Genomic DNA, 13,113 nt, shown 5'->3' on the forward strand with positions numbered 1-13,113 from the left:
CAAAGAGAACAGATGAGCGGTATCCATATAGATCACACCAAAGATCTTTGTGACCTAGTGTCCCATCTTTGTCCATGGCAAAAAGCGGATAGCCTGGGGAGACTGCAAGGCTGGGGTTAGTGTACAGCAGCAGCTCCTTCAGGGACTTCCCAGGCTTCAGAGCATGGCTTTCTGGGACAGCAGCATTGCCCTTGTTTTTAATAACCACTGATGTGTTTCCTTCAGATTCAGAACTGTGCAAAGGTACTTTCTGCCCCTAGTAGGAGTCTAGGCTTCTTCTGGACATTTTCCTGATTATTCTCACTTGGCGGCCCTTTATTTCCCAAGAGGACAGGTACAGATGCTGCCTCAAGTCCAGGTGTGCCATTTCTTTAATCTTTTGGGTTTAAATAGTTGTCAGAGTCCTTCTCAGCTGCTACTGACTTGAGAGATTTGTTTTCTTGTGGAACTGACATTTTCCGAGCAAAAGCAGTGAGGCTGTCCTGAGAGTAATCCTTCAAGCAGCATATAAATGGAGTGATTAATCCACTGGATGCACTTCTCTGTAATTATAAATAATTACTTTAAAGTCAAATCTGCAAATGAGAATACCTCTGTGTACTGTAGGGGAAGACGTAAAAAGCAACTGAAGTGGCTATCTTTAAAATGACATTAAATCACTGATTGTTTCTAAAGACAGGGGAAGAAAAAAAAAAATAATGGTTTTTAAAGTGAACTTGCAACTTAGCTTGACACCAAACCTGACTCAGTAATACATGAAGGGATATTTTACAATATAAACTTTTAAAGATTTTTAGTAATAAATTTTAATTAGTAAATAAAGTAGAAAACTTGATTTTCTGCTGTCTAGAATGTAAATGAAAATGTAAAGGCTGTAATATTTGCAAAGATAAACCCATTGATGTGTAAAAGAATCATTAGTATGTATAATTTGAATACAAAGATACTGAAAAATATCTCTCATACCTATTTTTGTTTCACTGTTTTACGCTTGAGCTTGGTCCAGCATTCTTGTGTCTTTTCAGTCTTGTGTCTTTTCAGTATTGCATTACTTTTTTTTTCTTTTTTAGGAATCTTTGACTGAGTTTCTCCAAGTTGCTAATCAGCTTCTTTTAAAATAATGTTTGCCATCTCTTCTATTTCTGTCATACCTCATTAAGGTGATCCTATACACATGTATGCTTAATTAAAGCTTTTCATTAAAATAAGCCTTTAATCCAGAGGTGCTGGGCCTTAATTGAAACTCAGAGAAGATTAGTGTCGTCTCTTATTTTGGTTTTCACTTTTACTGTACTTCCTACTGCTTCTGAACTAAAATGTCTATATTAGCCTTAGCTGATACATGGTCAGGAAGAAATTAAAATTCATACTGGAGAGTAACATGTCTCAGTAATTGCCATTTCTTATTAAGTGCCACCTTTTACCAAGAGCCTCCACTTCAAATGCAAAAGGTTGCTTTAAACACTCCAAGGACATTAACATAATGAACACGCTGCCTGTTTTGAAGGTGACTAATAAGTGACTAATGATACCTGTTTTTATCCGTGTGTGTAATTTTAAAATGTTAATTGTGTGTTTAAATAGTGCTGAAATCATGGATCTGTCTAGAATGGTTGAGTTTTACAGAATTCTTTTTAAGAAGATTTAGGAAAAATGAGAATTTTAGCCACAGGTTAGTAGCACTCATCTGAGGTACCATACGATGTACTAAGTTTTAAAGCCTTTTTGAAGAAGTAAGACACAGATTCAACAGCTTCTGTTCTTCTAGAACAAAATGCACTAGCCAAAGAGCCAATCCATTTTCTTCTTGTAGAGCTGCAACCGAGCATGGTACTGCTAATTAGCAGAGGCAGGTGGCCTGCTGCCATCAATGGGATGAGAGTAACTTTTCAGGAAGAGCTGATAAATTGTGTGGGTTGAAGAAATTTTGTACAGAAACAGCAATGCTAGGGCAAAGGTTTGAAGTAAACTTTCGAGTATAGTGACTGTAATGAGCTTCACTGAAGCTGTGTCTTTATACCATGATACCATCTGTAATATGTTTTTACACTTCCATGTTAGAGGAGTGTAATAAAAATATAATATATTTGAAAGGAATGTACTTTTGTGCAGGTTACTTCAAATTGATTGACATTTGAATAGCGGTTTTAAAAGAACATGTTATAAAAATGTATATTGACACAATAAGTAAGGCCTGTGTTGTAAACAGCAAGAATGGTGAGTGCTATACCTTTTGTAAGCTTATCCCTGGAAGGGTTGTTCTGTAGTATTGTTACAGTGATGTTGGGCTGTGTTATTGTCTCTAAACCAAGCTCCAGGGTGTGGAAAGTGAATAGGATGGGTAATGACCTTTGCATGTGTAAAGATATAGATCCCCCCCCACTGCCCCCGGAAGTAAGGACATTTATTGCTGCTGAAAGTGTACAAGCCAATAATTCTTCTAAGAATCAAGTGCACTGCTGTCATAAATGATGAGAGCTGAGTCTGAATGCGTTAACGAGGAATTCCAGCTTGAAATACTTCTGCTGGCTGAGGAAGGCAGGTTTTGGCAAATCTGCACATGTGAGCCATGCCTTTGACTCAGCAAGGAACACGGTGTCGCAGAGCTTTGTAGTTTCCCAGTTAAAGGTTTTTTTGTAAGAGAACTGAGTCAGACATCCTTAATTATAAAAATACAGTGTCTGCTCTTTCTTCTCAGAAGCTTGAAAATGTTTTACCTCATTTACTATTTGTTCACATATATATTAAATATATTTATTGTATTTGTTTATATGTATGTGTACATACACATACTGTGTATTTTTCATGTTGTGCTTTTTGTTTACTGTTTGCATTTTCTGTCAGTTTCTGCTAACTTTCAGGCATTTGCTTCCAACTCAGTAGGAAAGCTGCATAGTTTTAGTTTGTAAGGGTAGTAGAGATGTTATTAGGTCCCATGTAAAGTCCTTTCAAGTCAGTGAAAAGGCTGTCACTGGTTTATAGTTGAATTAAAAATCTGTTCTGTTAAGTAAATATTATTTCCTTCTCAGGGAGGAAAAGCTTAATTTAAGGTGAAACTTGTATATGTACATTTTTGGAACAAATTAGATTCCAAGCCAAATGTGATTTCATGCATGACCATTGATTTTTATTGAGCATATGTCATAGTGAAAATTTTTTTTAATCCAATAATGGACATATTAGTAAGGATTTATAGATCTGAAGTGCTTTATATTTGTAAACACTTTCAAATATTTTATAAGAATGCATTGGAAATTACTTAGGTAATGTTACTGTAAAAAGAACAAAACCAAAACATCTGGTTTGCAGTATTTCTGATGCCTGTGTATTAACTGCATATGGTACCAGGTTGTGTAATGCAGTAGATGTATGACTGTTTAGTTTTGGATGTATCTGTGAAGTGCTGCGTATGTTGTAATCTGTAATTTCCGGTTAGATGAATATTTGCTTAATGGAGACACTTTCCACTTTGTGGGAAATCCGTTTAATTATGTAAAGGGTGAATTTTCTACAATTGTGTACTGTGGGGTAAAAGCCTTGAATTCATACCATTGTCAGCATTTAATGCACTGATATTGTTTCTTCCTCTCTGTTTGTCTTTGGAGAGGTCCTCATTCCTTGAGGATGAAGTAAAGCTCTGGTTCCATCACTGCGGTCTTCAGAATTAGCACTGAAAACACAGGATTCTTTTCCTGGGTTGATGAAAGTAATTTCTTGTTTGCTGTGTCAAACAAAGCATGCTATTTGTCACATTGTGGTTTGTGTATCTTTTAAGAAGCTTTCAACTTTGATCTGAGTCAAGGTACACTCAGTAGCACAGATGACAGAAGTAACAAACCAGTGATGTGCATTGTCATTCATACAAACTCTTTAAGTCAACAAATACTGAGACTTAGATGTAGAAAACCATATTGCTTTTGAGGGGGCTTGTGCATTCTTGTGAGAAAATGCAGACCTTTGCTTTTCTTGTTTCAGACAAAGGTGTGGAACAATTTATTAGTTAAGGATTCAGTTCAGTGTCTGCAGTCAAAAGGTGCCTCTTGTAGTCCAGATTCTGGCCCTTGCTTATATTTTCTAGGTAAACAGTTGCATTTAAAAGACATTGTAGAGGTGGGCTCAGTAGCACATAAAAGCTGCTTTCTTCAAACTGTCATCACAGAGGTTTTCAGAGCATGCTTTTAATACTTCCAGCCCTGGCGTTTGTGTCTCTTTCTCCGTCCCTCCCTCCCCCCCTCTCTCTTTTTACATTAAATGCTATTTGAAACAGGGGTGTTTTTTTTTAAATGCCACTTTCACGTGCTTTTTACCTGATCTGTCTGTAGGGAAATTAACCTTTTGTGTGTAACAAGACAGAGGGTTAGAAAACTGTTTCACAAAAGTACCCTTTTAAGAGAATGCAAAAAAGGCAATTCTAACAAATGAAGAGTTGTTCTGAACGGTTGTGTGATTCTGGAAGTTATGTCTTGCCACATATTAAAACTTTCAGGTTTGAGGCACAATTTGATCATCCAGTCTGACCTTCTAAGATTGTGCAAGGAATTTTATGCGGTTAGCAAAGTTTAGAACTTAAACCATTTGTTTAAATCATATCTTTTAGAAAGCCATTCAGTTTTCATCTAAAAATTTCATAACTTGGGGGAGGTTGTTTGTTCGAGTGGTTAATTATTGTGACTGTTACTCTTTATGATATCTCATTTGAATTTGTCTGGCATCAGCTTCTAGCCATTTGCTCTTTTTATGCCTTTCTCAGCTAGGCTGAAGAGCTCTTTATTAACTGGTATTTTCTCCTTGAAAAGATACATTAACAATGTCATCAAGTCATCCCTCAATTTTTGTTGCTAATCTGAATAGATTGGGTTTGTCAGACCACTCTTGAGACATTTGGCTAGGCCTAGAATGTTTTCCTGTCTTTTTTCCACACTGAGCATTGTACAAATTTTCAGCTTTAAAAAATTAAGCTACCTGAACAATACAGTATTCTGTTCTTTGTTTCATCAACAACTTATACAAAGCAAAAATATTTCTTATTCTTCCTCAGTACTATATGTTTCCTGATAGAACAAAAGTGTATGCAGCAAAAAACATTCTTCACAAGACAGGGTATTTTTCCATAGTTTTGCTTTTCTCTTCTTGGTATTTTCAGATGAAAATGTCCTATTTCTTACGTGCTGTTCAGACCTCTCATCTTTGCAAAATATACCCAAGAATAGGAGCTACAGTAAGTAACTGCAGCTGTGTTGCAGCAAAGGTGTAAAGACACCTCAAGAGGAACATTTCAATAAAATAATAAAACTTGCCAATACTGATACAAGGAGCTTAAAGGAAACTCTGGGTAGGGCTTAATGTCTGGCATCAAGATAATATAGGTGTAATTTATCACTTGTGAAATATGGTGCTCATGAAGAAAAATCAATGAGGTACAATAATTCATTTCTGTATACTGTGTAGGAAAGACAGATTGGGATGTGGAAGTGGGAGGCTGTTCTATAAATCCTATAGTTTTTTTTCAGGCAAGAAAAGTGAAGAGTGTACGATACCGTGAGAGAATAGCTGGGCTAAATACTACCTTGAATAGGTTAAGTATGACAGTAAAGAGCACAAAGCAAAGACTGTTTTCTTCTCCAATGGGATTTTAAGGACAGTATGTGTAGAGGTAGGTGACATCATTCAATGTCATGTCAAAATGTGTATTATACAACACAATATAAACTAAACACCTTATAAACCTAAGGTTTGTAACACATCTAAAACTTGGAATGTGACTTTCGATGTTTATTTTAAATAATAGGTTTTTATTATTATTTCAAAGCCACATCCCTGTAATACAAGTGTAATTAATCTCAAATAAGTTAGAGGAAATCTGAAGAATGTTTAGAGTTACAGTGATAATGTGCTGGAAATACATGAGGAGTCACCAGGGCACAAAGGGAACAAACTGAAAAGACAAAGAGTTTATGCAGAAACAAAGTGTTTTGGTTGCTTAGAACTTCAGCAGAGCAGATCATAAGAAACTACCTGCCTTAGCATTCACTATTTACAAATAGCAAGTGTTGCCAAAAGCAGTGATGTATATACAGGGTTTTGCAACAACCCATGGAATTAAATGACAGTGAAAGTCTGAACATGTGGCATTCATCCAAGAAATCTGAAGGAGCTAAAGAATTCCTAACTGAATTCCTATTAAAACTTAGGTAATTAATCAGCAAAATGTGATTCAATAGAGGAAAACTGAGGGTAGCCAGCTTCATACAAAACTGTTTTGGGGAAAATGGTTCTGAGAACGATTCCAGGAATTAGAATGGTGAACCTTTCTTTGGTGTCAGGAAACTTAATTGATAAAATTGTTAAAGATAAAAAAAACCATAAAGAACCTGGATGGAGTATAATTCTAAGGAGAAGTAACTGTGACTGTTGCAACAATATATCTTGCTGCTCCAGCCTTATAGTATATTTTAAAGGTTAACAATTTAATGGAGAAGGTTGGCAATACAAGTACATATATAGTTTTATCAAAAAGATGTGAGTTCCACAAAAAAATACTAGATGAGGTTTTTAGACAGTAGTTAGTAACACAGCTAATCATAAAAAAGAACTTGATAATTAAGGTTACACAAATAAAGCCAACGTGGGGAAAAACTAGATCGGTTTTAGAAAGCAAAAGATTTCATCAGAAAAATAAATCAGTCGGTGGAATGTCCAAGGATCATTGTGGATGCGTTTAAACTGCCATCGAGACAAAGCACGTGCACCTCTTGTTCTGACGCAGCACAATAAGCAGGTCTTATTACCTGAGGTGCCATGCAAGCTGCACTGTGTGCTTCCCTTCCTGCACCGTGCCAAACCGTGGAGGTGTAGCAGCCTGGGACAGCACTGTTGCAGAGCTTTTTGTGCTGCACCCTATTGTGAATCTGTGTTTGGAGGAGAGGCTAGAAGTGGTGACTAACGACATCCCAATTTGCTGATGAAACAAAGCATTTTATCACTACATTTCTAAGATAAAAACCCAACCTCAAACACAGGAAGGGTCAAGGGGGAAAATAGAAATGATTAGAGGCATGTGGGGAGCTTCTTTACAAGTAAATTAACAAGAATGGTCCAGATTTGCAGCTGATGAAAATTGGCATGGTTCCACTAGAATCAATGGCACTGTGCCAATTTACACCAGCAGAAAATCTACCTCAATGCTTTTTTAATATGAAAAACCAGGGTGATTATAGCAGAGACCTGCAGTAAAAGACCAACATAATTACAAAAGCAAGGCTGCGAAGGTTAGGAAGTGCCAGAATCGACGTTACGTTTGTCTTTAGAGGGGTGTTCTTTTTTGAGTGTTGGTTAGGATCAGTTTTTACAGTCACTGCAAAGTTGCTTCCTATTTTTTGCTGTAGAATGCAGATTTCTCCTGTCTATCCCAGTCTGCTCCAGTCTAGCCCTTTCTCCTACCTTCTCACAGTTCCTATTCCATTGGCATCAGGGAGGTTTCTTAACTATTCTGCTTAGGCACCATAGAGCGAAAAGGGGAGCAGCTGAGAGCACAGGAGCCAGCTCAAATGCCCATACTGCTGTCAAAGATGTGCCTGCTTGTCTGCCGTCATGCCCAAATTAGATTTAAGATGGGGAGTTCACCTCCTGCCTCTAAGTCTCTGCAACACACAGCTTAGTGGGAGCTGTAAAATCTTTCTGGAAAACTGAGTTAACACTTAGGTGGTTGGCCCACACTCAGCTTAAGGCAGATTTGGCTGTGGTGTTAAACTGCCTGGGTTATATTGCCCAGATGTGTATCCACAGATCTTGGGCTGCAGCATAAGACTAAAAGTCATAGCTTTTCTGATCTCAGTCCCTGTGCTGCTTACACTGGTATCCCCTGGTTGCAGAAAAAGTCCTGCATAGACTTTTAGGACAAGGATAGAGAACAGTCAATTGCTAGGATTAAAATATGGTCAATGTGGTTTTATTTTCAGAGCTCTAGGAGCATGGAACATGTTAGCAGGAGACAGAGGCTTTAAGTCTGCCAACTCTAACAAGACTCCCTTGAGCATATGTAGAAGGACATGCCCAAATTTTATCTCTTTTCTGCAGTTGTCACACCAACAATATCAGTGACAGGCACAAGTTTTTGAATGTAGACAAAACAGTTTTTCCACTCACATAGAAGGCTTTTACAGAAACTTTCCAGAAAATTTTCTTCCCGAGACAGAAGCCTGACGTGGAAAACAATTGAAGTTTGGCAAGGTTGTAAGCAACTGAACACATGTAATAAAGTGGTGTTAAACCACTTAATTATAAACATAGTTACCAGCTAAATAATTTGAATAGTGAAGATGTGCTTGATGCAGCTAATTGCACTTCCTGATACTACCTGAAATAAAAGGTGAATTAATGAGAGGGAAACACAAAGTTAATGAGAGTTAATAAGATACAAGAAAACATGCATATAGATACATCCACACGGGGGGGTGAGAGAGGGAATCCACGTTGCTTCTGTAGGGCAAGCTACTGCATAAAGTAGTAATTCCATCTATAATTCATTTTTTCCCTGTAAGATTTCAATTTGTTTTACCAATCACCATTGCTTCATAAACTCTCATCACAATCTTTCTTGCTCATCTTCTCATTTGCCCTTGCCTCCTCACCTATTTTTTTTTTTGGTTTGTTTTGGCCTGAGTGGAAAGTCGTTCAAGGAGTCAGCGTGCTCATCTTGGAGAGGAGGAGAGGGATACCTTAGACCCTGGCTATGCATTTGCCTGCCATTGTTTATGGCTATCATTGCCTTGTGTGTGTATCCAGCTTGACAGGGTATAAGCTGGTTTTGGGGGATAGGTGTTACTGAAGAACAATTTGAGATGAGGTCATTAGTATCCAAAATGATTTGTTTCTAGTAATAGTAACTACGGCTGCTATAAAAGTCCAGTTAAACCCAAGATTTTTCTCTTAGCATTGTATTGCACAATAATAGATCTTTTTAAGGGATTGTTTCTTCTTCTCAAACAGAATTCACTTAATATTTTAGAGACTGGTCACTGGGCTATTGGTGCACTCTGATGCCCAAGTATTTCTAATCTTTAATTTTTCTCCCTGTTAATTTTTAATAGAGATTTTAAATTTCTATTTTAAATGCCTATTTAAATGTCTATTTAATTTCTATTTTAATTTCTTATTAAAAGACAGTTAAAAGATAGTAAAGCTGCATCATCATCCTCCCTTTAAAATTTCCTAATGATCCTGATATTTCTAATTAGAGTTTATCTCAAAGGTAGAAGAACCAGTAAAAGATTTGTTGACTGGAGATACAAATGCTGTTGCTAATAATGTGGTAGTGTTGTAGCTATTGTGCTTGTGTGAGGCTTATGTGCCCGAGAGAAAATAAATATTTATTCCAAGTATATCTGTTAATCTAACAAATGTTATTAAGTCTCTTATATATATTATCTCTCCTAAGTAGAGCTTTGCATTTTTTTTTTTCTAAAGGTTATACTTTGGATTTGGAATAATAAGCAAAATCAGACATTCTGTCAAAAAAATATGCTAACATTTATGTAGTTAGTCCATACAATTAAAAAAGTAAATCACAATTTAGGTTTAGCCTTTACGCTGTCAATACTGGTGGAAAGGTAGCTGAGTAGTTCTTGTTGAATGAGATTTTCTCTAATGTTTAAGCCACCAATAAAACCCCCAGTTAAGCCCTTCATAGGAAACTTAAGAATTGACTGATGGGAGTCACATGGTTAAATCAGTGCTTGTTATTCATAATTTATTCAATGGTTGATGGAAAAAAATTGTCCAATTATTTGACAAATACTGCTTGGCAAGATGATTTACAGAGAATAATGCAAGTATTTGTTGAAGAATTTAAAGTGACAAAAAATGCCAAAATTACGGCCTTTATTCTCAATGCAGTGATTAGAGCTGATTGAATGATATTCAGACAGTTTGACTAATTTTGAATAGTCCTTACACAGGCAATATTCCCATTGACTTCAGCTGGAATGTTGCCAAAGTAAGGACTACAGGATTGGGCCTTTGAGTGTAAATGTCTTGAAAGGGTCCCTTTATAAAGCAGCAGCTTAAATTCTGAACTGCAATAAGAACCCATTTTCACTTTTCTCTGTTACTTTGCCTGTTCTGTGGAATTGCTCTGGATGAATGTTAATCCCATTCCCTCTTTATCAGTAGAGGGTGCTATGGGAGTTTTGTGCTCTCCAGTAGCCTTTTGTTTATGCACAGTTCAATCTAATTTAAGTTGAACTGACCATTTCAATGGGAGTCAAGTGTGTATTTAAATGGTGTGTGGGAGAGCCATAATTTAATGGCAAATCATTTCCTTAATTGATTCAAGTTAAAGAAGGGAGACATTTTAAAGTGGGTAGTTTCAGATTCCTGGCCTCTACCCCCATACCTTCCTAAATGGGTCACTGAACATGGTCTTATACCCTTACGTGATAAATGATAGCATTTTCACGTATTTTTGAGAGGCAGATTTGGTATTCCAAACTACTAGAAATGTATAATGAACTAATATTTTTGAATATAGAGTTCAGTGACTTTTTAAAGTTCCTGATTTTTTTTAATATTAGTAGGATTTTAATACCAAAAGGTGTTTACAAATCCCTGACACAGAAATACTCAAAAGTGGAAAAATGGTTTTGGTAAGCCTGTATATCGTATGCTTTGTTGCAAGAGTGTTAAGATTTTAAAGTCAAGTGTAGAGGAAACAGAAAATACATAAGCAATCTTAATTCTGGTAATTTTTCTGATTGTTCATCCACATCCTGACAGGGATATTAAATTACATGATTGCACAGCTACTTTTTTCTATGAGACGTCTGCGCCTTTAACGTATACAATAGACACCACTGAATAGGAGCTTTATGAAATGTTTCTTTTTATCTGAATTGCTCAGTGTATGCCACTGAGTTATTTGCTGCACACCATTCTGTCCAGCATTGAATGCATGATTATCGACTTCCTCAAGTACCTTTCTATAGTGCTACCATAAGAGGGTAGTTTATTAATCCTTTGATTAATCACTGTTTAATATATTTTTGCATTTAACACACAGGGTCAGAAAAAATGGTGAAATGCAAGGTAAAAGTGATCACTAATTTTATCAATCCAATTTGAGATGCCTTAAACCTGATACATTTCATAATACTTTGCACTTCTTGTAGCGAAAGCAGATGTGTAGCTGACTCTTCCTGCAGTTCTGAATTCTCAGCCCTTTCATAAATCAGATTCTGTGATCTCAGAAAATCTGGATTTTCAGAAAGGAAGGGCCAGACAGTCAGAGTTCAGCAGTGAAAAGTTCAGGGTGATCTTTTCAGCATCGTATAGGCTGTGGTCAAAGCTGAGCAGACTCCAGTACTTGAGGATGACATTTTTTTAACCTTAAGACCATGTTTTTTCCTTTCCTCATGCACTGCCTCTCTTTCAACTCCTGCTGTAAAGGAGAGAGGATCTTAAAAATGGCAGTCTCATTTGCTGCATAGCTGTGATGGGTTCCCAGACTATTGGCCTCTTGGTACACTGAATGAAATGGTTTCATGTGGATGAACATCTAATAGTTAAAAACTACTGAGGTGCTGAAGTGAAGTTATGGGGGGATTCCAGAGTGTTGGGTTGGGTTGGTTTTTTTGGTTTTTTGGTTTTTTTTCAGCCTTAGTATTTATAATGCCATCCTGTAGAGGGAAATAAAACTTTGAAATTGTTGCAAATGTGGTTGTAAAGCTGCACCTAGAAACATACTGATTGCCTGAGACACTGGCAAGGCCAAAGGATGCACTGAACAGTCTGCTGCCATTTGTTCTTTGTTATGTGGCCCAGCTTCTGCTGTACACTTTGTAATAGAGCTGCTTTATCCAATCTTCCCCAAACTTTTCTGCCTGATCCTCATTCCACTGTGATAATTTGTGATATTCCTTTCTAACTGTGACTGAGGAGAGGAAGGATAACAGACAGAGGCAATAAAAAGCACAGGAGGGAGAAAATTTACTGCTTTCATTCCTAGGCAGTGGGCCTGGTGGCTGCACACAGGCAGAAAGGCTTGCAAAGCTCTGCCAGGGGATGAACCTGCAATTTGGGAGGACGTGGCATGCACACCCCAGCTGGCCCAACAGGTTTAAGTGGGTGGAGCTTGCTTCTTATTATCTGCTATATGGTCACAATTTCCGCTCAGTCTGTGTGGGCAGATTTGTAGAAGCTCATAACTTGGCTGAATTTGTGGACATTTTCACAGGAACAACAGAATATTGACACTGTGGCAACTGCTATGCCATGTTTCCAAATCCTGATCTGAGTCATGGAGGGAGCTGTAGCATCTCCACCAAACAGCTGTAAAAGGTGTTTTTTATTTAAAAAAAGAAAGGGGGGAGGGAATGGGGGAAGCAATGTATTCATCCTCTCATCTCTGAGAAAGAGCAGAAATGGTTTAGGTCAACATTTCTCAAAAACTTCAGCCTTAGTCAGAGCTATTTTCAAAACTTTCAACCCAAACCAGTACAGCCTGAGGAAGCTGTGAAATCCTGGAAAGATGGTCTTTTAATGGGAAGTCTGAGACAGCCTTGTTTAAGAGCACTGTTCTCTGCAGACAGTGCATTCTCTACTGTAAAGCATAATCTTCTGGCGGTGAGAAAATTTTGTTCATTACTTTTGTAGTGTCTCCTAACCCTCTTAGAAATACATATTTTGATTTACTCTAGTCCTTGTTAATTCTGCTCCACATACAAATTTGGTTTCCTCTGGCATCATCAAAAGCCTTTTTATGTTTGTTTTTTTTTTTCTGAAATAGCAGTTCAAAATCCAAAGGTGACTTCTATATTGTTTGAGGCTACTGATAGAACAGGTGTAACATGATGAGTTCCCTGAAAATGTTTGTAATAATATATAAAAAAAGTTGGCTTTCTAAATTGAAGACTATCCATCTTTTTTGTTTGACACTGTAACCAATCAGTGTGCTTCACTTCCAAATGTATTTAACTGGAAATTTTGCTTATTGCTCATTTTCACAGTTGTATTCTTAGTGCTTCCAATAATAGAATTTTCTTGTAGGTCACGTTAATGTCATTCTTGCTTACTGGTCTCTAGAAGATGGTCTTCCTTTCCAGCTACTAAGGAATAAGT

The sequence above is a fragment of the Ciconia boyciana genome, chromosome 2, assembly GCF_034638445.1.
Source record: "Ciconia boyciana chromosome 2, ASM3463844v1, whole genome shotgun sequence".
Lineage (NCBI taxonomy): Eukaryota > Metazoa > Chordata > Aves > Ciconiiformes > Ciconiidae > Ciconia > Ciconia boyciana.